The sequence below is a fragment of the Myotis daubentonii genome, chromosome 12 (assembly GCF_963259705.1).
Source record: "Myotis daubentonii chromosome 12, mMyoDau2.1, whole genome shotgun sequence".
Lineage (NCBI taxonomy): Eukaryota > Metazoa > Chordata > Mammalia > Chiroptera > Vespertilionidae > Myotis > Myotis daubentonii.
The window spans coordinates 56,558,875-56,584,025 of NC_081851.1; the positions used below are offsets into that span (position 1 = coordinate 56,558,875).

Genomic DNA, 25,151 nt, shown 5'->3' on the forward strand with positions numbered 1-25,151 from the left:
GGGCTGCTTCCAAGATCTGGTAGCAGTTCTATGAGCTCTTTGTGTTTTCCATCAGAGCCAAATCTAGGAAAAGTGAAGTTCATAAGTTGACTTTCCACTGTCTATATTGTACACTCTCCCAAAGGAACCAGCTTGAACTTGATGACCCACCAAAGAGAAGAGATAAGTGATTAGGGTTGGGATTTACGTTGAACTAAACCCTCTGCTAAGTGTTAATGTTTGCTAAATCGTCTCACAGCATACCTATCATTATCTCCATTTTACAGGCGAGGAGCTGGGTTTGATTCATATCTGGATTAAAACCTAAGCCTGTTCTCCAGGTTTCATTTTACTGCCAAGTCCATAATACTGTTATATGCTGCTCTATAGCAAACTCTGTCTTTCCAAATTAAAGAGTCCTCCAAAGCGGATGCCCATGTTGGTTTCTGTGTGGGAGAGGGCTAGGCATCTGAACATGCTGACTGGAAACCTTCCATCAAGCATTCACTGTGACCTACAGTATGCTCGGCAAGTGAAGGGAGAGATCCCATCTACAAGGACACGGCTACCTGTTTTGGAATACAGAAACACATGTCCCCTTGCATCTTCCCTGCAACCAGGCCCCAGAAGCATGGACTGTCATTTCAAAATACAAATGCAGAACAGATATCACGAAATAACCCTCAGGACCCAGTGAGCTCAAGGTGCCCTTACCATAGCATCACCCTGTCCCAGCAAGTTCCAAAGCAGCCTCTCTTCAGGGGTGGCGGATGTGCCTGTGGAAGGCAGTCATTGTTAGACCCCCCCCCCCCCAAAACTCATTGTACCTTGCTTAGCTTCCTTGATGTCTGTTTCCACTTGAACCTGAAGGGAGTGGCCTGACCCTGGAAGAGTAAAATGGCTTTTTATCCTGATGATAAGAAGCAAGTTAGCTCAGCCTGCTGAGGCAGCTCATGCTTTTGGAGCATAACCGATCAAGCATAGTGATTCACCCTCCCCTTGGCCTTCAGTCTGTTAACACTTCCAGGAAGGAAGCTGCACAGAGGAAGGAAGGGAAGAGGGAGGGATGTAAGGGCAGTTCCCACAGTGAGAAGATGCCTGGCTTAGGATGGGGGAGGACGGGACCTAAACTCGGGCCACTGAGAGGGGCAGAGAAGGCAGGATGCGTTGAGGCCAAAGTGCTCTTATGAGAAATTTCTTAATGACCATACGCCCTGAAGGAAGCATATGAGCAATGCCTGGCGCCAGCCATGCTTGCCTGAGGCCTCCTGTCCAGATGGAAAATGTGTAGGGAGTGGAGGAGGAGAGCGAGAAGAAACCATGTGGCTGCTGAAGGTGATTGATGGCCTTAGGGCAGCAAACCTGGCTCCTGGGGAATCAGGTTTTACTGGAAGGAGACACAAAGATTAGTGACTTTCAGGTGAGAAAGAACCCTACTTCCTGGTTTCTGGAATAAAGTTTCTTTGTGGTTCTTTGAGAGTTTCATTTGTGTTCTCCACTTTCAGACTTTTGCTCATACCCTCTCTTCTTTCTGTCCACGTGTCCAAACCTGACTAGGCCAGCTCGGGCCTTCCTGAAGGCCTCTTCATGAAGTCATCCCTGATGGTCTAACCAGAGCCTCCCTTCCCTGATCTGCCAACCTGCTGTAGGCAGACATGATGTTGGGTAGACATTCTCCAACAGGGATATGTGTTCAGGATGAATGCTTGTCTCCTCAGAGCCTCAATGTTGTTCAAAGATTCTGGGAGAACACACTTATAAGATTCAACATATTGGAACACTGTGTGGAGTAAAACACAAAATTTGCAAGAATGTGTAAGTTAAGGCTGAGACTTCGAAGAAATTTCATGAAGGTTGAGGGCACTTTGGGCCATACTCAACTGGACACCTGCTTGCTCTCCTCTCCAATGGGGAACTTGGACAGAAGAGTTGGAGAAGGAGGCGGTGTGATGTCCGGAGGCATTGGAGAGCACTCTCTCTTCATAAAGGCTGGGCAATGACGAGGTGAAGCCTTGATGATTATGTGCCAATGGAAATGATTCCATCACACTGCAGTTAAAAAATAGCAACTGCTATTTATCATGCACTTCCACATCAGTCACTGTACTAGACGCATTACACGTATCATTTCAATCAACCCTCACAACAGCCAATGAGGTAAATATCACACTCACTTTACAGCTGATGAAACGAAGCCACTACGAGATAAAGTAAGTTACCGCAAGTCAAAAAGCTAGTAAGATCAAGGTCCAGGATGTGATTCAGGTCTACCAGACTCTTAGCTTTTATGCTATGCTGCTGTGGGTATATGAAGAAAGAGATGTTTTCCCAACTCATCATAGACCCTCTTTAACATTGTGATTCTTGTGTTGGCCCCAAATGCTGACCTCCATTGTTGCAGGTATAGGCTCCAGCTCTGATGGGGAGCTCAGTTCTGTTGGCTCCTTTCCATCTGGAAGAGGGGACCTCACCCCTTTGAACTAATATCTGGAAGGTCACACGGGGCCCCAAGTTGACTTATCTAATCAGAGATAAAGAGGCTAATTTGGTCCATCTCTCCACAAGATTGGGAATCACCAAGTCAGATCTAAGTGCCTATAAGCAAAGATCAGGAACAGTTTAGAGGGCAGCCAAGGGACAGCTGGTTGTTAGTCTACTCTGCACATGGAGAACTCGGGGTGAGAAATCAATGCTGGAGCCTCTTTGCTGAGACAGCTCATCTCCAAGGACTTTTCCATCAGTAAATGTCCTGCTTGATATTTTTCATTGCGGTCACGGTGAGGAACCCTGGTTATTTTTAATAACACACACTACAGCCATTGCATTCATTCAGTCCTACAATATTTTATGATGTGTCTGACCCAGGAATATGTGTGGCTACTAGGTGGGGGTGGGTGGTCTTTGTTTTCTCCTCTCTCTCTCAGCCTTCCTTTTCCTTGGCACTTCCCTGCAGAGGCAGTGGGTTTTGACATCGCATGCACACTTTTCCACCATCTGTTCAGATTTGTCCCCTTTCCCAAAAGGCCCTTCTAACTTGACATTGCACAAATTCATAGCCTGGGGACTTGCCAAATCTGTCAAGTCTGAACATTTTCCTTGGCAGGGACGGCACCTCTCCACTGAAATGGGTCCGGTGATCCATCGGGCCGTGGTGCTGCTTCTCCAGGTGCCGAGTGTAGCCGCTGGGGCTTTCTGACACCCCTCCCAGGCTCTGAGGATCTGGAGCACCCTGTGTCCCACCTCTTCCAAGTAGTGTTCTCCTTGACCTCGGCCGGGGTCTCCACCTGTCCTGAGGTCCCAGTCCAGATTCCACCTATTCTTAGGAGTCAGTTTGGGGGCTTCTCACACATGTAAGGGGCATAGGCCTCACCCAACCAAATAATAACCATAGCAAAAACCCCCGTGGTTCTCCTTGCAGGATCCTGTCTCTTAGCTTTGAAGGATGCCACAGCTGCCCTCCATCCAACTCCTCCAAATCCCACACCATGTATGATGGAACTAGCAGCCACAGCCCCCTGGCCCTATTTGCCTATCTCTCCCTGCAGCCTGTTACCCTCTCAAATGCAGTAAGTTTGTTTCCCATTATGTAACTCTGATTATTCTAAGTTCAACAACTATGTTTTTTTTTTTTTTTGGTAGTTTAGGGTTCAGAAAAGGGTGAAATGTGCAGAAAGGAATGATTTTTAAGAATTAAAATCTTCCTCCTTTACTGGACTATAAGCATCTTTGGGGCAAAGACTATTTCTGTTCCCCTGTTCTCCATTGTGTCATTGACATCTACATGGTGCCTGGCACATGGTAGGTGCTCAATAAATATTCTTTGAATGAATGAATGAATGTTATCTTAGGATTTAGTGACAAGACCTTGGATCATTCTATTGATAACTTCATGAGTTTATACATACCCCTTCTCTGAGAAACAGCATTCTACACATAGTAGGTACCTAAAACATGCCAGTAGATGGTGACAACAATGAACATGAGGTTGAAAGTCAGCTCTCCCAAATCTCAAAGACAAATGAACGGATCAAGACATGTGAATAGAGCCTAAGTTTAAAATGTTTGTGTTTTTTTTAAAAAAAACCTTTCTTTTGCAAGAGGACTAGTAACTTGTACTTCATATTTTGTTCAAGGATTTAGCTGCTATAAGATAATGATAACTTGGAACTTCAATATATGACCTGGAGTGGTTGTTTCATTGGTTGCATCTCCTGAGAAATTTTTCAAAATAGGAAAAAATATTCTGACAGTGACACACAAAAGCTGGTACTTATTATAACTACTATCTTTGGTTTTAGGGGAAAGAAGTTTTAATTATGGGTCAAAGAACAGATGTCAAATCCCCAGCTATCCTTCTGCCATTCGCTGTTCGTTATGAGTCACCCTGGAGCCCATCCATCCCGGAACCAATTTTCATGGGAAGCATCGATGTGTGGCCAGAAGCTCGTGCTGATGGATGGGCTCATGTGAGGGCAGCTGGAAGACCGGGGCTCAGGCTTCCATTGGCTCCAGTTTTCTCTGGTCACTTTGTTCCTGTTCCCCACATTCTGCCCCCATCACCTTCATCCTCCCCTCCTAAACTGGATTTTACAATAAATGTGTCTCTTCTTTCAGCTCCTGTAGCACTGGCTCATCAAATACACCTCTGCTCAACATGTCCATCCATATTGTCAGTGCCACCCACGAGTGGCAGGAATTCTAAGAAAGGAGAGGACCATGTCCTGGACAGCAGTGGGAAGAGGTCAGTGGCTTTCTTGGTCTTTTCACATGATACTGTGGGAGAGAACGGTTTAGCCATCCTGACTTGCCCACACACTCCACAGCTTCCTGGGGCTCTGCCCAGGTTTTCTGTTGACTCAGCCATTTCCACCAGCGGACCTGATCTCTCATCTCCCTTACTATTCTGAACTAAGATGGACAATTCCCAATCCCCTTTAATTAAACCAAAATAATGCTAGAATTTTGCCTAAGAAACTTTGCTAGAAATCTACAGAAAACCCCAAACACTTGGAGTAGGGTATCCTAAGCTGGCAGGCTTCATTAGCCAAGGTCCCTGGTCCTTCTCTTGTTCTTATCTAACTCAGTTTCTAGACCAGCCACATGGAGCCCTAACTTGGTAAGCACATGGTTCACTTTAGCAGACACAGCTGGTTTCCAAAACCATGTTTGCACTGCCATCAGCAGTGTATGAGTGTTCCATTGCTCAAGACACTGGCCCACCTTTGTGATTGCCAGTCTTGTATTTCAGTCATTTTGGTGGGTGGGTATTAGTATCACATTGTGATTTTCATTTATTTCCCCCAAAGAATAATGGTGCTGAGCATCTTTCCTTACATTTCTCAACTATTTGGTTATCATCTTTTGTAAAGTGCATTTCAAATTTGTACATTTTCACTGGATGCCAGCCCTTTGTCAGATACCTCTGTTGTAAAAAGAAGTCTTCTAAAAATCTTCTGCCAGCCTGTAGCTTGCCTTTGCACTCTCGTCGTGCTCACGTGGCCCAATGAAATCTTTTTGAAATAAAAAGCTACAGTATTAGGAGGAGTGAGTCTAGGGTATGGCCAGCTGCTTTTACTTGATTGCATTCCCAAATCATTTTTCAGAAAGTCAATAATATTTACAATTCAGCACCACAGAAGGTGCCCATGTGCCCCCCCCCCCACATCAGTACCCTCTCTGCAAAAGTAAATTATATCCTGACTCTATCACCATAGGTTTGTTTTGCCTGTACTTGACCTTCACATAAATTGAATCATACAGAGTATACTCTTTTTCATCTGGCTTCTTTTGGTCTGTCTGTGAGATTCATCCACTTTCTGTGTAGTAATAATTTGTTCTTTTTCATTGCTATATGACATCCCATTGTATAAACAGACTGCAATTTGGGTTGTTTCCAGGTTGGTGCTGTTATGAAAATTTATATAAATTTACATATTTAGACAGGTTAGGCAAAAGTGGGTTTATAGTTGTATGCAAAACAGTTTACTCTTGTATTATTATTTATTAATTATTGTATTATTTTCCATATGAACAACTGTATACCTGCTTTTGCCCACCTCTGTATTGATAAACATGTAAAGTATATCAAGCTATATTTTTTTACATCTTTTGATGGGCAAATGCAATCTTGGGACCATACCTAGGAATAGAGTTGCTGGGTCTTAGGGTATCAATGGGTGCTTGTTTTAGTAGGTCCTGCAAGTTTTCCAAAATTGTTGTTCCAGTATACATTCGCACCCACCATGTATGAGAATTTCAGTTGCTCGACATCCTCTCCAGCACTTGATATGCAATGTCTCTCTCTTTTTCTAATTTTGTTCCTTCTGCAACGTGTGCATCTCAGTGAAGCTGTAATTTGCATTTTCCTGATGACTAATGGCATTGAGCACCTTTTCATATCCTTTCTGGCCATTTGGATATCCTCTCAATGAAGTGCCTGTTGAGTCTTTGGTTCATTTATAAAATTTGGTTTGTTTATATCTCTCTTAATTTTTGCAGGAATTCTTTATATATTCTAGAAATGAGTCCTTTGTCAGATATGTGTGGGGAATATTTTTCTCATGGCCTATGGTTTGCCTTTCCATCCTCTTAATGATGTCTTTTGATGAATGGAAGTTCTTAATTATTTCTTTGCCTTCAGGAAGACACTCTGCTTTGGGTTCTCTCTCTACTGTGGTTCTCAGGCTGAGGGCTGTTCTGTGCTGAGCTGCAGGTGCTTCCCCTGTCTTCCCCACAGATCCCTTCTGCTCTGTTGGCTTGCAGTCGACTCCCTGAGTGGCGGCTGAGGCTGTTACTCCTATTTGGATAAGCAGAATCATTCTTGAGCTTATTTCCTCTGTGGCCACAGTTCTTGAGGCTGGAAGTATGTCATCCTCCCGGGTGTCTCCTTGCCTGCCATCATCAGCCAGTACATCTTCCCTAGATTCCTCTGCATTTCATAATCCAGTCTGAGCATCACCCCAGTCTCATTTACCAAGTAGAGGTGATTCATTCTTCCTTATCAAGTCCTTCCTGGCTCTGGTTATGCCCACTGCTACCTTAACAGGTGATCTTTGACACTTCCTTCTGTGTCCTCTCAGCAAGGGAATACTTCGCAAGATCTCCACTCTACTAGGTTACAGTATAAAGTTACTTTTCACCTCAGGACCAAGATCTAATATCACAAGCTCAGTGTTTAAACTCCCAGTGTGGGCCCAGCATAATTCAATCAAAACCAATTCAAATGGCTATGACATCACATTGTATATCGCTAACGTACCACTAGAACTGCCCCTCCACCACCTCCTCCTCAAGTGTTCTTTACTGGAAAGTAAAGTGATTTGGAAATGCAATCATTTAATGCAGCAATCCATAAACTTGGATGTGAAAATTTTACATCTTCATTTCTACAAACCTCAGTTTGAAAATTATCATTTCCCTTTATTATGAATATAAACAACAAACTATAGCATTAGTAGTAGCAGTGCCTGTGATTTGTTACCAACAGAAATCACAGTCACTTTCATATGGCATTATAGTTTAAATTATCCATCACACTTAACCACTATTTCAATTTTACAGTAGTTATTAGACCCACCACTGGATCTTTCATTTAATAGGTTAATAAAGAAGCAAATATAAATAATACTTTGTTACAAATGTGTTTCTTTAAAATATTCTGATAACTTTATTTCAATATAATTTATGCATTTAAAAACATTATTCTGAGAAGCTGTCCATGGGCTTTACAGCACCACCAAAAGGATTCTGGGCACAAAAATAATTTTAAAACTCTGGGCACAAAAATAATTTTAAAACTCTGCTTGACAAGAGACCATCTTAAATTCATAGCAACCTAAAGTCATGCGGTGGTCTACGCAGATGAACCAACAGCTGTTTCTGGGTTGGGTGGTGCTGGAAGTCAGCTCCATCTTTGTCACTGTGTTTCTTTGGCATAGGGGTGGGAGAGCTTCAAGGAGCCTAGGCATGTGGCTCCAGTTTTCTCTGGATTCTGGCATTCCAGGAATTCTGAAAGAACAGGGCATCTCTTCTGCAGGTCAGAGGAAATGGGTAGCTACCCAGCTAAAGAGATTTCATGCTTGACTTCAGGGGAATAGTCCTAATAATGATCTGTTTGGGAGAGTAAATTAAAGAGGTAAGAGAGCATGCTGGTTTTATTTGGTTTAACTTTTGCTGGTTTAGTTTCTCCCCTAAGCATTTCAACAGAAGAATATAGGTTGTCAGACCTCTTTTCCCAGCATCAGTATCTCCCCAACCCCCAATTCAAATCCTGGCCAGATCCTTCTTCTCAAGGGGCACTGGCCTTGGATTAGCTTAAAGGGAAGGCCTTACCAAGATCTTTTCTCTCTCTAGGCTATTCAAAACATGCACAACTCCAAATACTGAGTCTTGATTTCACATACTCCTACCACCACTATTTCCCATAATTGCTATTTTCCTTGCATTGCTTGGACTAGAGTGCTCATGAGGAAGGGTTGTCTTCCTTCCCAAAGAAATGCTCCTAAACTTCCAGTCAAGATGGCAGTGTAGGTAAATATGCTACTCCCACCTTCCCCAAACCACATCAAAATCACAACTAAACTACAGAACAACCATCATTCCGAACTGCCTGAAATCCAGCTGACAGGAAGCCCTACAACTAGGGGTTTAAAAATGAAGCCACATTGGGACTGGTAGGAGGGGAGGAGCCTTGGAACAGGCTGATCCCACACCCATGTGTGGTGGATAAAAATTGGGAGGATATCTTGGCTTCCAAGGTCTCCTCTTGGGGGTCCCACACCAGACCCCTAAGCCCAGGGTTCCAGTGCCAGAGAAAGAAGTCCCCATAACTTTTGGCTGTAAAAAAACAGCAGAGATTGTGGCTGAGTGAGACAAAGGGCTCTTCCTCTTAAAGGGCCTGCACATGGTCTTACTTGGACTCATTCCCTCTGAGCTACAGAGCTTGGGCTGCAGGGACATGCAGGGAGGAACTAATTTGTCTGGCATCAGGGGGCGAGCTGGAGGTGCTGCTTTCTACCAGAAAAAAAGTGCTGGCAGAGGCCATTGTTCCTTTTCTGAGACCTTGACCACAGAACTGGCAGACAGGTGCCATATTTGAGTCTCCATCAACCAGTTTCACACTGTTTTCTCCACTCTGGTGATTCCATGAGACCCTGCCCTACCCAACCTGTAGGCCCACCCAAGCTGTTTCCAATGGCTTTTCCATACAAATGGCCTGTCTTGGCTTATGCTTCAGACTTTACTAAAATCTCTCAAACATGCAGCATCTGGCTTCAGCATGCCCCATACCTCTCACTAAGTGGCCCCCAGGCCTGACACAAACAGCAGCCAGCCTTGGTTCATAGCTTGGCCCCACATGGCCACCTCCAAGCCCAGCACAAATAGCAGCCATCTGCAGACTGCTTTGTAGCTCATGCCAGGAGGCCCCAGGTGAAACACAGGCAGTAGCTGATCTTGGGCTGCATCTCCTGGAAGTCCCCAGAGCCAGCACACCTGGTGGAGAACTTCAGACCACGTCGAAGCACCATCCAACCACCTCCACAAGTGACACACTCAAGAGGCAGACTCATTGGGCACTATAGCCCTGCTAAGTAAGCCCTGCTCTGTGGGGTGGGCTCCTACACAGCTGATCCTTCACAGTGGTCAGTCGTTGCAGCCAGTCCTTGCACCCAATCAACCTGAAAGTAAATCCCTTGCATTGGAATGCCAACAGCAATCAAGGCTCAACTACAACAAGAGGGTATATATAGCTCATATGGCTTGGTGGGGCACATCTGGAGTGCCCAGCTTGGGTGATTAGGAGGCTGTGCCACTGGGCCCTACAGAACACTTACTACATTAGGCTACTCTACCAAGCCCAGGAAACATAGCAGCTCTATTTAATACATAGAAACACAGGGAGGATACCAAAATGCCAAGAAAAAGAAACATGTCCCTAATGAAAGAACAGAACAAAACTCCAGAAAGGAACTAAAAAAAATGGAGACAAGCAATCTACTGGGTGCAGAGTTCAGACACTGGTTATAAGAATGCTCAATGAACTTACTGAGAACTACAACTAACTGAAATGAAGAATAATTTACAGGGAATCAACAGGAAGTAGATAAAGCTGAGAATAAAATCAGTGATTTGGAATATAAGTAAGCAAAAACTACTCAATAGAACAATAAAAACAAAATTAGGTAGTGTAAAGAGCCTCTGGGACAACTTCAAGCATACAAACATTTGCATCTTGGGGGGTGCTAGAAGGAAAAGAGAGGGAGCAAAAAATTGAAAACCTATTTGTTAATCTTCACCCAAGGATATTTTTTCCTTTTTTTTTTTTTAAGAGAGAGTGGGAGGGAGTAGAAGAGCCAGAAAGAGAGAAACATCAATGTGAGAAAGGCACATCGATAGTTGCCTCCCACATGCACCCTGACCAAGGCCAGGGATCAAGCCTGCAACTGAGGTACATGCCTTTGACCGGAATTGAACCCACCATCCTTCAGTCCATGGGCCACTGAGCCAAACCATTTCAGCTAGGGCCGAAAACCTATTTAAAAAAAATAATAATTAAAAACTTCCCTAATTGGCCCTAACTGGTTTGGCTCAGTGGATAGAGCATCGGCCTGCGGACTCAAGGGTCCCAGGTTCGATTCCGGTCAAGGGCATGTACCTTGGTTGCGGGCACATACCCAGTGGGGAGTGTGCAGGAGGCAGCTGATCAATGTTTCTCTCTCATCGATGTTTCTAACTCTCTATCCCTCTCCTTTCCCTCTCCCTTCTTCTCTGAAAAAATAAATAAAATATATTTAAAAAAAAAAAACAAAACTTCCCTAATTGGTGAAGGAACTATACATATATGTCCAGGAAGCTCAGAGAGTCCCAAACAAGATGAACCCAAAGAGGCCCACACCAAGACACATCAGAATTAATATGTCAAAGGTTAAAGACAAAGAGAGAATCTTAAAAGCAGCCAGAGAAAAGCAGGTAGCTCCCTATAAGGGAGCTCCCAATAAGACTGTCAGCTGATTTCTCAACAGAAATTTTGCAGACCATGAGGGATTGGCAAGAAATATTCAAAGTGATGAGAAACAGGGACCTACAACCAAGATTGCTCTATGCAGCAAAGCTATCATTTAGAATCAAAGGACATATAAAGAGTTTCTCAAACAAGAAAAAGCTAAAGGATTTCATCACCACCAAACTAGTATTACATGAAATGTTAAAGGATCTCCTTGAAGAAGAAGAACAGAAGCAGAAGAAGAAGACAACAGCAGAGAGGAGATTAGAAATATGAACAATAAAATGGCAATAAATACATATTTATCAATAATTGAGTCTAAAAAACAAAATAAGCAAACGGGACAGAAACAGACTCATAGATACAGAGAACATTTTGATGGTTGCCAGATGGGAGGGGAGTTGGGGGATGGGTGAAAAAGGTGAAGGAATTAAGAAGTACAAGTTGGTTGTTACAGAATAGTCATTGGGATGTAAAGTACAGCATAGGGAATCTATATATATAAAAGCCCAGAGACCAGAACAGCAGAACGACCAGAACAACCAGAATGACCAGTGGCTATGATGCACACTGGGGCAGCCAACCAGCCTGATCTGGGCTCCGCCCATGGCCCCTCTACCCCCAGCTGGCCCCTCCCCACAGCCTGCCCCACCCCTGATTGGCTCCCCCCATCCTGATTAGGGGCAGGGCCAGCCGGACCCCACCTGTCCACGAACTCGTGCACTCGTCAATATTATTCTAATAATTATGCATGGTATCAGATGAGTACTAGATTTATCGGGATGATCACTTAGTAAGTTATATAATGTCTAATCACTGGAGTGTGCATCTGAAAGTAATATAATATTGTATGTCAACTGTAATTAACAAAAAATGATTTAAATTTTTTTAAAAAAAGGAAATGCTCCTATGTTCTCATTTGATGTTGACTAAAATATAAAATGAAACACATGCAATTTTAATTTTTTGACTCATGCCATGGAGAACCAGTGAGGTTTCAAGATCCCAATAATTGGGGATGTATTCTTCATATTGCTGTCTAAGTATCCCTAAATAACATATTTCTCTTTGCCCCTTCCACCCCCATCCTTAACCCTCCACCTACCCAATGTGTCCCAACCTTCCATTTTATCATACAAGCCACTGGAATAGTGAATTGAGATGGTGGGAGTCAGGTGGGACCCTTCCATTGACGTCTTTGTCTTCTATAAAGAGCTAGAGGCCTGATGTGCGAAATTCATGCAAGAGTAGGCCTGTGCAGCTGTGGCGGCTGCCTTGATCCCTCCCTCACAGCCAGGGCGGCTGCCTTGATCCCTCGCAACCACAGCGGCTGCCTTGATCCTGCAGCTACAGCCCTGGCTTCACCCGGAAGGTCATCCGGAAGGACGTCTGGGCGGCTGTTCTGTCGATTTGCATATTACACTTTTATTATTATAGTGTTGATGTGACTACAGCCACCTCCTCCCTCCTTCTCCCCATTAAAGTCACTTATTTTGAATGTTTGAAGGTGTTATTTTCAAAGAAAAGAGACTGTAGCTGATTCTGCACATGACATTCTTCCAAAGTGTTTCGAGTTCTCTATAAAAAGTGAAGTTGTCATTTGTTGTTATCAGGACCACTAGCCAAATAGGTAAAGTCGACGAAGTTTTTATTAGTTCTGTTTTTACAATAGTCTGCCTTACTATGAAGACAAATAGGAGAACTCTGTCTTCACACTGGCTTTGTTTTATAATTCTTAGATGTGTTACACAAATGAATGGTTTTGAGCCAATTCCAACCTGTGGTGATGGGTGTCAGTTTCTTGGACACTACTCAGAAATCTGTGACTGAGCAGCGCTGTAATGATTCCAAGGCAAGCTGTCCTGGAACGAGCCTTGGACTCTGTGAGTCACCACGGGAACTCAGCAATTCTAGTCCCGACCCTTCCTCTTAACTAATGTGTGACCTTGGGTAGGTCCTTTAATTTTGGTCCCCAGTTTACTCATCTAAAAAAGGAGAAAGGAGTCCTGGATGAGCTCTAAGTCCTTTCCAATTTTGTGGTTTTATTATGCTAATAAATGAATCATAAAAGTCACAAAAACATCCCAATTATAGCAATCAAGGAAAAAAAAACTGTGATTCTGTTTTATATGGTGTTAAAGATTCCCTTTTGACTTTTGAGTCTCTTAATGACTCAGTAAGTGTATCCCTGAAACTCTACTAAGATCCCTGTAAACTATTTTTAAAATTGATTTGGGGCCAGTATGGAATCCTGTGTCTTATTATCTGAGTTTCAGATTCTGAGTTGTAAGAAGGTCTATTTAAAATGGTATGTTTTTCTTACAGCAATTGTTAAGTGCTCAGATTTTATGATGTTTTAACATTTATTGCCGTTCATTATCTAAACACTCTTCTATAATCCAGTGAGTGTATGAGGTTAATAAGTAGAATGGAATTCATTTTGGGTTTGATTTCATCTGCTGAATCTAATGGAAGGCCTCTCATATCTGTTCTTTCTTTCTTAACATGGCCAAGGCAAAGGGACTTGGAAAAGCTCAGATTCTGCTAGCAACCTTAAATCTCTCTGACTTTGGGGAAGGAAAAAAAAATGTTGCCTGTGTCTTTATCCCAAAGCATAACAACTCTAAAGTTATGGTGACATTTCACACGAAGAGAAATCTATTCATTGTCACTAAGTTTTTTTAAAGATCAAAATATTTACCATATATTAATAATATACTTACTTTTCAAATAGAGAATTTTCCCACCTGTAGGATGCTATTAAGTCCTAATCATGTGTTAATGTTATATTACATTTATTTGTTTTATTTTACAATGCTCCAAGAAGGATAATGGGGAAAGAGGGTTTCAGAGGATACAGTGACATTCCACAGTCCAGTTGCAACCCAAGCAAAAGGCAGCCTGATTCAAGCTGCTGCTAAATGATACGACTTTGCCTATTTAAGAGTATGGGATGCTGCAGATAGATTCTTAGAAGGCTCCATCCTTTTAGTCAAGTCATCCTTCCATTGAACAAGGCTCTCTCTCTCTCTCTCTCTCTCTCTCTCTCTCTCTCCCCCCTTCCCATTTCTGCCTCTAACACCCCCTCCTGAGTACACACTGACACTCGTACTTGACTGCATTTCCCAAAGCATATACTTAGAGTTTCATTTAACTGGTTGCTTTGCTGCACTCCAAGTGGCCCAGCATTTTGTCAATGAAGAGTGTAAATCATGCCTTATGTAGGATGCAGTGGGATGTGATGTTTAGAGGAAGGAAAGTATGTTTCCTTATAGAAGCACCAGGCACTTACCCATTTGGATTGGACCGAAAAGTTTTAGTCATTCATCCTGATGTTTTGTCTAAGTAGTACCAAACATCTGGAACCTGGGTGACAGACTGAATTTTTCACTTCACATCCAGATGTTTTTGCATTATGCTGAAACAACTTAAAGAAGTCAGCTATATTTTTAGGAATTTAAAAAGTAAAAGCATAAAAGTTATACCAACTTCATTTCAGTTTAAGATAGAAAAAGTGAATGAAATAGAAACAAACTGTTGGTTGATTCTTTATACCATATGCTAGTGTGTTTTTTTTAAAGCCACACATTTTTAAACTCAGGTATAAGGATTAAAAGAATTATGAAATTCTGTCACTAAAAATACAGTGACTTAGACTGTTGTTCAACAGTTGAAATGCTCAGATTCTGCCAATTCAGGTAAGACTTGGGCAGTGAAAAGAAATCAGTCTCAAAAATAGTTGTTTAACCGCTCCAGCAGTGAGTTTCATTCCAAGTGACTCTCTGTAACTACATTTATTCCTTGCATGCAAATGAGAATGCATGATCAACAGGTTACCTAACATGATTTGCAAAACATTTGAGACCTTTTAAAGATGCATTTTTGAGAAATGCTTTTAATGACTCAAAGTGGAAAATAAGACTGCATCTACTAGAACCACCTTGAGCATTTGTCACAAGAACACAAGCAGAAAGGAATGTTTAAACATTGTGCAATGCAACCATTTGGAAAAAAAAAATACTTTGTGTTGTTTTGAGACTTGTATTTCTCTCTCACACTAAATGGAGTTAGGTCTAATGCTGGTTAGAAGACATGTTCAGAACATATTTCTTACATTAGAAGACACAGCGTTTAATCTGGTTGTCAACTGCCAACAGGCTTTGTGGGCATTTCTATGCAATGAAAATTCCAATATATTTTTCATTATTTCCACAAAAGCATATAGTGTGTACATTACACATAACAGTATTATTGAACTGAACTGGCCTGGTGCCCTGTCTTTGCTGACTCAGCACATGGTTTCTCTTTTCCAGATTACCAAAACAACTCTTCACTGGGGTTAAGATTTCGCAGAAAGCAAAGGGGAACAGAAATACAGAGGGGCCTTATTTTCACCCTCGATTATAACAAAGGCAAATGCCAAATCAGACCCAACTTTTCCAGGTGCCCCCCTATGTCTCCCACCCCAGCATTTGAGGGAGTCACATTAAATGGGAACACAGCTGGTTCTTCACCCATGAATCTGCACCAGGTCTCTTGGGGCGGGACTCCACCTGTGCAGGTTACACGTGGTGGGGTTTCTTTCCCTCTCTGTGCATAATATTTTTAAGCAAGAAAAGTCAATCTCCTTTTATGGACTTGCACCAGCGAACATGTTTTGAGTTGTGCACTGAGGAAGCTGCATATCCCAGTCATTGTCCGCCTTCTCTGGTAGATTCGGCCTTGCAGCCTTCAGAGATTTAGGGCTGTGTGTGTACATGTTAACAGCAATGGCCCGTCTTTACACACATCGAATGTTCTGGAAGTTGGGTTCTCTGTTCCCCGACACACTCAGCCATCTGGTACGTGGGACTCGCCTGACTGCAGGGTAGCTTGTGGAACAGGGTCAGGCAGAGGAATATTGTGAACCTCCGGTCTCCCCAAAGCCTCCCACCTCCCCCGCCTTGGTCTCCCCCTTGACCGGCTAGCTAATCAATGCAAATGTCGTAGGAGGCCAGGCCCGCAATCGGCATTCCAGAGTGCAGACCACCAGCCGAGCTTTAAATAAGTGCAGATGTGACAGGCAGGAGACCCTGGGAGGGGCGCCTCTCCGCGCGCACCTCCCTCCCCGCGCAGGCCGGGCTGTCCGCGCGAGGCGCCCGCGGCCGATGCGGGGAGTTCTGTCCGGGTGGATGGGGTGCTCACCAATAACCGCAGAGGGCCGGAAGCCCCCGACTTTGAGGGCGGCACGGGGATGGTGTGAGCCCCGTCGTCTGTAACTTCCTCGGCCCAGCTGCTGCTTTCCTACCCTCGCCGCCAGCCCTGGCCTCCCAGCGCCCGACTGACTATCGGTCTCTGCTCGGGAACCCCGAGCCCGGCTGCCGTCGGCTGCGGAGCCTCGCTCTTCCCGGGCAGGGCCGGGCCTGACCCGTCTTCGACACCGCGAGCTGGAGCTGGAGCTGGAGCTTCTCCCCTGCTCCCTCCCACCCCACCCCACCCCACCCCACCCCACCCCACCCGGGAATACACCGTCCCTGCCCCAACCCGGCCTGGCGGTCCGGCCGAGACCACAGCGCGGTGCTGGAGACGCCCGGCCCGGCCCGCAGCGTGCGGTCCCGATCCCGCGGGCGGAGGCGCGGGCAGGTCACACCCCGGTCAGTCCCCCGGCCGGTGAAGGCGGAGGCCGCTGCGCGGAGCGAGGTGCGGCACAGGAGCTGAAGGCGGGGCAGCCTCGTCCCCGCAAACCGGCCCAGGACCCCGCACCCCGCAGCCCTCCCTGCAGGCTCCTCCAAAGGGGGAAAGGAGGGGGCGGGGGGGGGGGGCTTTGCGCATTCGTTAGTGTTTCGTCGGCCCCGAACCGACTTGATTCACAGCCATCCTCCCCTGACACCCTAAGTCGGGCAGCTCCACCAACCCGTCCGTCCCGGGCTCCCCCCGCGCGGCCACCCTCGCCCACGGGCTCGTCCTAGAGCCGGGCCCTTCGAGGCCGAGCAAACCCTCCTCGCCCACCCCCTCCTGTCTCTGCGGTGCCACTCGCGCGGCCCAGGAGGGTGGCGGGGGTCGGAGCTGCCGGACACTTGGCCGCTGCCCATCTCCGCCGCCCGATGAGGCCCCGCCACGTCCCCGCCCCAGACGCCCCCAGCCCCGTGCGTTCCGGTGTCTCCCGGCCCCACCGCGCCAGCCCCCGCGCCCCGCCGCTGCGGGAGCCGCATCCCTCGGAAACCTGCAGGCGGGGCCGGCCGGCTGCCGCGCCGGGCGCGGGGCCTTCACCTAGCGACGCGACCGCCCAGCCCCTCTGCCGGGGCCACCCCATCGGCCTCCAGCGCCTCGGAGACTCGGGTTTCGGCTCCTCGCCGCCTCGCGCCCCCGCGCCTCTGGACACCCCACCGGCCGCCGGCTCGCTCGGCCTGCGAACATCACCCAGAGCCGCTGGGCGCGGCGTGAAGGGCTCCGGAGGGGACCGCCCGGACCAGCGACACCAGCCCTCCGCGCTCCGGCCCCGCGGTGCCGGCAGCCACACGCGCCGCCCGGTCCCGGCGGCCCCCTGCGCGGGGAGGAGGCTCCGCGCCGCCGCCGCCGCCGCCTCCGCCCGCCGCGCCCGCTGCTCCGCGCGCCGGCACCTGCACCCTCCGCTCTCGTTTGCCTCTCCGTCCGCGCGTAGTAAAGCCACGAACTTAAAAATAAAATAATTTTTTTTTCAGAGGCAGGCACGAAATGGGAGACACGACGATCCGAGCGCCGGCGCACGGAAACACTAACTGGCCCAGGGCGACCCTGGCGCGGAGACCGTTTACGCAGCCGGAGAGGCGGCGGCGGGGGGTGTGCGGCGGGAGCGACACCTGAGAAAGAAGGGAGACGAGCAGCTTCACATTATATTGGAAAACGCTCCCAACCCGTAACTCTTGTTTGGGGACCTGGCCTAATCGAAGTGCCGATTGTAGATTGTAGGCAGAAACAGAAACTTGACTCTCTTGCTGCAAAGCCGGTTAAAAGGGGCCCACGGGAGTAGGAGACACGGGCAGTTAAGCTCGTGATGCGACTACTCTACAGGGCTTTTCAGAGGCGTCCTTATGAGTTCTTGTGTTCTTTCTTTAAAGTGCTAAAGTTAGCTAAACAACTTTCCGAACAGCACACAACCCAGGTGATATGGTTACCTCCCTAATGCAAAAATTCTTGGTGATGCATCACCTAAAAGAGAATTCGCAAGATTTGATCGTGTAACCTAAACAGCGAACATAACCAGGCTCAGGAACGCTTAAGTCCCCTTGTGTAAATGCCCGATTCCACCGCTCAGAAATAGTTTGTAGAGTAAACCTCAATCGCAGGGCCGCGCTCAGTGCCCTTTCCTGAGCAGCATCTCAACTTTCCTCCAGCCCCGAAGAAGATAAACGGCAACGTCAGTGTTTTGCTCTTTCCAAGGAATAGACTGTCCTTTTCAGCCGACGGACGTCCTCAGGAATGAGATGTGTTAAGCGTTCGTATGAGGATATTTTGGAAGACGGTGCAGGTGTGGGCTGACTTAAATTACTCGCTTTTGTGTTTTTCTAAAAGGTCACATGTAGGCTCTGGTTTTAGGGAAGGCAGAGAGAATAAGATTTCCTGACATGAGTTAAAATGCCCCTGTGCCCAGCCTCAGATGGAGGAGATAATACAAACCTGATAAGGCATTTCGCTGAGGCCCCCTGAAAAATGATGTGCCCATCAGCATGCGTGCCATCAATCAAAAATGATTTAATAATTTTTGCATTCAATTAAACAAATGACTCCACCGTTTGGAGAATTTCCACAAATAAGCAATTAGTAAAATGATCAGTAAAATCTTCCACGCTCTCTCACTCATTTAATGGTAAATTATTTTAACTTGTAGGAATATGTATAGCCTGGGAAACAGTAGTGCAGTTAAACATGGAGTCCAAGAATTTCACAGTTTAATTTTCTAAAGTAGTAGAAAATACTAACAGAATTACTCAAGGGTTTTTTAAAAAATCGTTTTGGAACAAAGACTACATTTAGGAAACACATCAGAACAGCCCTAACATCTGAAGACATGTGAATTGAGTATATGGTTTCTCGAATTATTTTCTATATAAAATAACAGTGACCTTTACAAAAAACACCTCTGCTTAATTAAACACATAAAATTGGCTATATTAATGTATTTTTGTCTTATGTAACTAGAATTCCTTGTAAACTAACAGCTATGTTGGCTATATTCCCCAAGTATCAGTAATTTGAATTCCCTGCATATAATTGACCATTAAGTTGAATCACAAACGCTACTGGAGAAACTCTATATACAATTATGCAGATCAGTAGTAGTTTTTAAGTCACTAATAACGAGACATATAAATTTTCTGGGTTGAAAGAGAGACTGTAAATCTATCTTGTGTAATTTTCTAGCCATCTATTAAAATGAGATAAATTATAGCATATAAACATCTTTGGGATCAGTTGTATTATAAGGAAATAATTTTCTTTGCTGTCAGAGAGGCCCAGGAGGGCAAACTTTTATTATATATTTGGGAACTGTTAAATTTGAGGATTAAACACATAATTTCAAACCATTTCTTAGAAAAGTTCTCGGGCTATTAATAGAATTTACTTCTGAGAAGTGCATTTAAAAATACAATATCGGTGACATTAATATTGAATTTTCATGACTAAGAATCTGTACATGGGACAGGAAATAGATGCGAATAAAAACTAAAGAGTGAGGCCCAGGTGAAGGAGGACAAAGTTATGGTCGGTAGAAAAATAATCTCTTGTACTAACAATTTGTGCATTTTCTCTCTTAAGGTCTGCCCTTCACAATAACAAAATTGCTCATGGATCCTTTCACCATCCTCACACAATTGCAGCTGTGTGTATATGTGAGTGTGTGTGTGTGTGTGTGTGTGTGTTACAATCTCCATTTGCCTAGCAGGGCAAATAGATAAAGGAAGAATGAAAATTTGAGCTACTCTGACACACACAAGGACTTATAGTTTATTAATCGAGAATTTAGCTTATCCCCTCTGCTATTCATCTGAAATTAATTAAGTGTGTAGAATTACAAGGTGGGTGTATCCGAGACAGCAGGCCCTGCTCGGACTAATCAAAAGGGCACATGTTGAATGAGCACAATTTAGTTAAGGTTAATCCAGTGAAGATGATACCTCCCTGTTCTTAATTAGTCTAGGTGATAGATTGTGGAATGGGAAAGTAGGAAGGAAAGGAAATTCGGTCCTACCGAATACCAGGATTTTCTAATTTAATTTAGGTCTCTGTTTTCACAGACGCAAACAGTTTCCAGGCAGAGAGTAGAACCACGCTGTCTAGGTTCTTTTCTAAGGCGGTTAAAAAAAAATTGCATGTGTATTTTTAAGATAAATAAATAGAAAAAAAAATGAAGCTTTCAAAGGTGTTGGTGATAATGTGCCTTTCATTACCGACATGTCAGTTCAGAATTCTATCACAGTTCAGTGGATTCTTTGTGATTTCTGCTGGGGGCGGGTTACTTTTTTGTACTTTCTTCTGGGTACCAATTCTGATCACTGTGTTGAAATAAACAGAGACATTTCTGTGCCTGTAAGACTGTATTAATGAAATGAATGTGTATGTATTATTAAAAACAATACAGTTTAAAATATTAATAAGGACATACACAGCTACTCACCATGAATGAATTGCACAATTTAAATAATGTTGAACAAAAGAAGCAGACGTAAGAATACATACTTTATGATTCCACTCCTGTAAAGCTCAAAAACAATCAGCATGAATCCCTAGTGTTACACGTCACAATATGATTACCCTCGGAGGAAAAGTCTGCAACTGGAACAGAATAAGAGGGGCTCCTGGGGACGCCGATAATGTTCTGTTTCTCAGGCTGGGTGCTAGCTCCTCAGGTGTGTCCACTCTATGAAGATTCATTGATTTAATGAATTTGTGAACTTATGATTTGTGCATTTTTCTCTATATATGCTTTATGTCGATGAAACATTTACTTTACAGAATGAAGGTGAATAAGAGAATTAAAAAAAAAACACACTACGGAGTAAGGGACTGGGATTTGGGGGCAAGACATTTTTAAAAGACAGGGCTGAGGGCTGAGGGCTGAGGATATAATTCCAAAAGAGAAAACAATGCATTAAAATGTATAGCAAAGTATTGTTAACATAGTCTTTATGTGTCCACTTTGCCATCTTATTACCTGCACACCCACAAACACTTAAGACTACTCCAGATTTCACCAAATATCTGAATCTTTTTTGATTTTGCATATGTTGAAGTCCAACGCTGATTAAGGTGATTACAAAATATTATTCTTTGTTGCTATTTAAGGTGCAGCCACCCCCTTCCCCCCCCCAAAAGCTCATTTTCTCCTTGCTATTGCAATAGGAAATCATCAGATGATTTCCTTGTTTTCAGTTTTGTGATATATTTTCTGTTCAAGAGGGGGTATCTGTTTCTGATTTATTAGCATTTGATCCCCTAGTTTCCTGCCATTGATCAAGCCTAATACTTGGCTCAGCTGATGAGTTTTATATGAAAACTGATATTTCAGGAAGACGGAAGGTTGAACCCATTTTTAATATTTTCCCCCTTCATCTCTTTCAGAGTTTGACGTACACAGGAGACACCTAGCAAAGCCCGAAACTATATTCTTTCTGGCCACGTCACCCTGGTATAAAACTTTTTGGAAGTCAAGCACGTATTTATCAATAGAAGAGATGTTTGTCCAGTGTCACTCACATCCTGTCAACTGTATATACATTGACACCCTCTCGCCAAAACATGCCTTCACCCCGCTGCTGACCGGCTGTCCACCGTTCAATCTCCAGTGAAGTCACGGTGAGTAAGGTCAACTCCTTGGAAACATCTGTATTTGATCAGTTTGCACAAAACAGGGGCCTTCCGTAGGCTGGACTTCCCTGAAGTCCGCTGCGACAAGAGCTGATTCACCGCCGCTGCCGGAGCCCCCTCAGGGAACCTCTTTTCCCCTCTGAGACTGTACAATCATTGCCCAGTCTCAGTTCTCCTTTCATGAGCTCGGGGTATTTGCAGTGCCACACTTTCCCAGCTGGCAGCACATTGAGAGAGACTTTCCCCTCGTCAACTGGAAGAGGTGGTTCTAGTTATTGCTACAGGTGGGACGCTTTGTGCTTCTTTATCTATTTTGGTTCTGGGAACGAGTAACAAATGGAATCAGATCAGAAACTCAGCAACATGTTGACAGTATTTTGACCGTTGTAGACCCTGATGGGGTCAGTTCTGTGCTCCCAGGTGCACATCCGTGGAGGATTAGCACTAGCCTCTGTGTCTCTCTGTGTTTTCTTTTCTCTTCCTTTCTGTTCTTCCTCTTTTTTTCCAATCATATTTTCAGCATTGCATCATCAACATGTTTTTTCACAGAGAATCGAAAGGACAACTCTAGAGCCTCTTTTCCTTTAAAACAAAAAAATAACTTCTAGGATAGTCTGCTAGCCCCAGGTGGCATTTTGATAGGCGGAATATGCGTTTTATCCTCCTCCATAGCACGATAATTTAAATGTGAAATAAAATTGATGAAAAGTCTGGTGTAAACTTGTAAATTAAACATCAACCTGAAGACAGCATGAAAGAAGTCTCATTAAAATTTGAGGCATCACTAAATTCATTCTACTGGCCGAACATTTAGAAAATTCCCCAAGTGTTTACAAAATTGTTGGCTACATTTCAAAAATTTACAAGTCGGACTCGCCTTCATTGACAAGGAGGGTGGAGCAAGAAGTTGCAAAGACTAGCTAATCAGTTAGTTACCTTTCCATAGACGGGCTTCTGTGTGTAATAGGTATCAAGTGGGAGGCAAGAGACCCACAAGACAGTCCAATTCTTCAGGAACTGCCAGAGCAGACAAGGCAAAAACACATGAAAAGGTTAATAACAGACAAAAGCAAGAAGTCTCAGGTCGCCAGTACGTGGTGAGTCACTGATGTGCAGATCATCCATCCTTTGCTCCTGTGAAAAGCACTTCGAAGTGGCTGACGCGTCTGTTTGTGGTCCCGTCTCCCATCTCAGTGTTGTTGCTTCCCCATCATCCCATCATCAGCGGTGCTGGGGTCAGACAAACTTACATTATTATAAGCTGAACCTCTCTGTGCCTTAGGTTCCTCCCCTGTGAATGATTGTGCCATCTCACAGGGCAGGTTGGTAAATGAGACAATGTCTGCAATGTGAGTAAAGCGATGCCCGGTGCCGCAGCATGCTCAGCACAGTCAGCTATGACTGGTGTTCAGATTCCTGGCATTCCCATCCGCCCACATCAGCAGCCATGTTGTGTTTGATATCTACTGATTCCGTTTGGATAAAAAGGAGTTGTCTTGAACTACTTCAGTAACCTGCTTTTTTAAATAAATACTCACCGCTTAAAGGTCTACTCGCTCGCCCAAGCGACCCAGTTCAATAAGGATGGGAATTTTGGGTGATTCACATCACCATGTTTTCCCCTACGTGCAAAATTACACACTGTACACATAAAGGAACAGCTTTATTTTCCACCACAAAAGGGTGAACTTTTAAAGGTCTTGTAAGGGGTGTAGAATCCTTTTTGGGCACCAAGACCAATGTTGTCCCAAATGTCAATATTCTGGAAAACCTGACCTTGTTGCATAGTTTTAACTGGCTTTATGCAGGTGACTCAAATGCTTTTTCTTACCTCAGCCCAGACTCCCAGGTCAGCAGTTTTTTACTCATCTCTGCTTCTGAATTGCCTGATGGCCAAGGGACCCGCCCCTTCCTTCTTTCTCCGGTGATCTTCCTTCTCCCTGCTCAGGCAGCACCTCATCCAGGGCTCCCTATTCCGTCTTCTGGGTCTGCCTCTAGCTCTTTGAGACACTGTGCATTGCCCTATCCATTGGCTCAGTGGATAGAGCGTCAGCCTGCAGACTGAAAGGTCCCAGGTCCAATTCCGGTCAAGGGCACATGCCTGGGTTGCGGGCTCGATCCCTAGTAGGGGATGTGCAGGAGGCAGCCGATCAATGACTCTCTCTCATCATTGATGTTTCTCTCTCTCTCTCTCTCCCTCTCCCTTCCTCTCTAAAATGAACAAAAATATATTTTTTTAAAAAGAAAATTCTTAAAAAAAAAAAAAGACACTGTGCATCTCCTGCACTGTTATGAGCATAGGCCTTCCTGAGAGCTTTTCTTTCAAAATCAAACTTTTCCCAAGTTTCTCTCTTTGCTTTACTCCACACATCACTATACCCTTGACATTTGCTCTGTCTCCCTTCTCTGTCTTTCCTTCTGCATCATAGTTCTCTGTTCTTGAGGGAAGGGGCAGGGGCTACAAGGTGTGAGGAAGGAGAGGTTGGAGCCATGACTCCTGGTCTCCCTAATGTGTCATGTCTTCTTCCTTCTGATGACCCAGTAAGACAGTCCTGGAGCCTGTCATAACCTCTCCTTCTTAATTATTGTAAGATACCTGCTTAATCCTGCCTACCGGCCTGCAAGTACCATCCAAAAGCACAGTTCGTCCCTGGTGAGTGTTCACACTGTTCCTTCTCTTGTCCTTCACTTTTGTGTCCTTGGGGATGTTTCTCAACAGGAACTGTGCCTGATTCAGTTCTTCACAGAACCAGGCATGTTGCTGTCATTGGATTAAAAGTCCCACTCAATTCTGATAAATTTAATTAATTTAAAATATAAAGATGATTTGGGGTTGCTCTGAGAAGTGAAAGAAAAAAGAAAAAGGATGCCATATCCCTGCCCCCTGATGGAAAATGAACACACATGAAAGAAATAGCGCTGAAAGATGTGTGATTGAGGGAGGTGCTGGGGTGACCAGCCTTGGACGTGGGAACTCCCTTGGAAGAAGTCAAGGCTTGTTTAATGTCTGAGAGGCTTTGGCTGATGGAAAAAAAGTGTTTACAATGAGTCCTACTTAGTTTAGTGTCCAATTTTCTAATTTTCAAGCAATTGATATTTTGAGAATATTCACATACTGAATAATAACTCAAAAACATCAACTTAACTAATTAAATTCCCCTAATAAATGAACATTTTTGCACACTTAAGTAATTGAAGTCTTCACAATTCTAGTATATCAGATTCTCCTAATTGCTGTAAACACTTTCAAAATATCAACAGTGGCTTGATAATACAAAACTCATCAGTTTACTTACACTAAAACCTGTTAAAAAGGGATCACACTATATACATAAATGCGATTCTC

General features: G+C 44.5%; 1 long non-coding RNA gene across 1 annotated transcript in view; it reads right to left on the bottom strand.

Moving 5' to 3' along the window:
* The window catches only part of LOC132213828 (uncharacterized), a 59,362-nt gene that overhangs the window by 24,099 nt on the left and 10,112 nt on the right, over nucleotides 1-25,151 (bottom strand). The gene's annotated exons all lie outside the window — the stretch shown is intronic.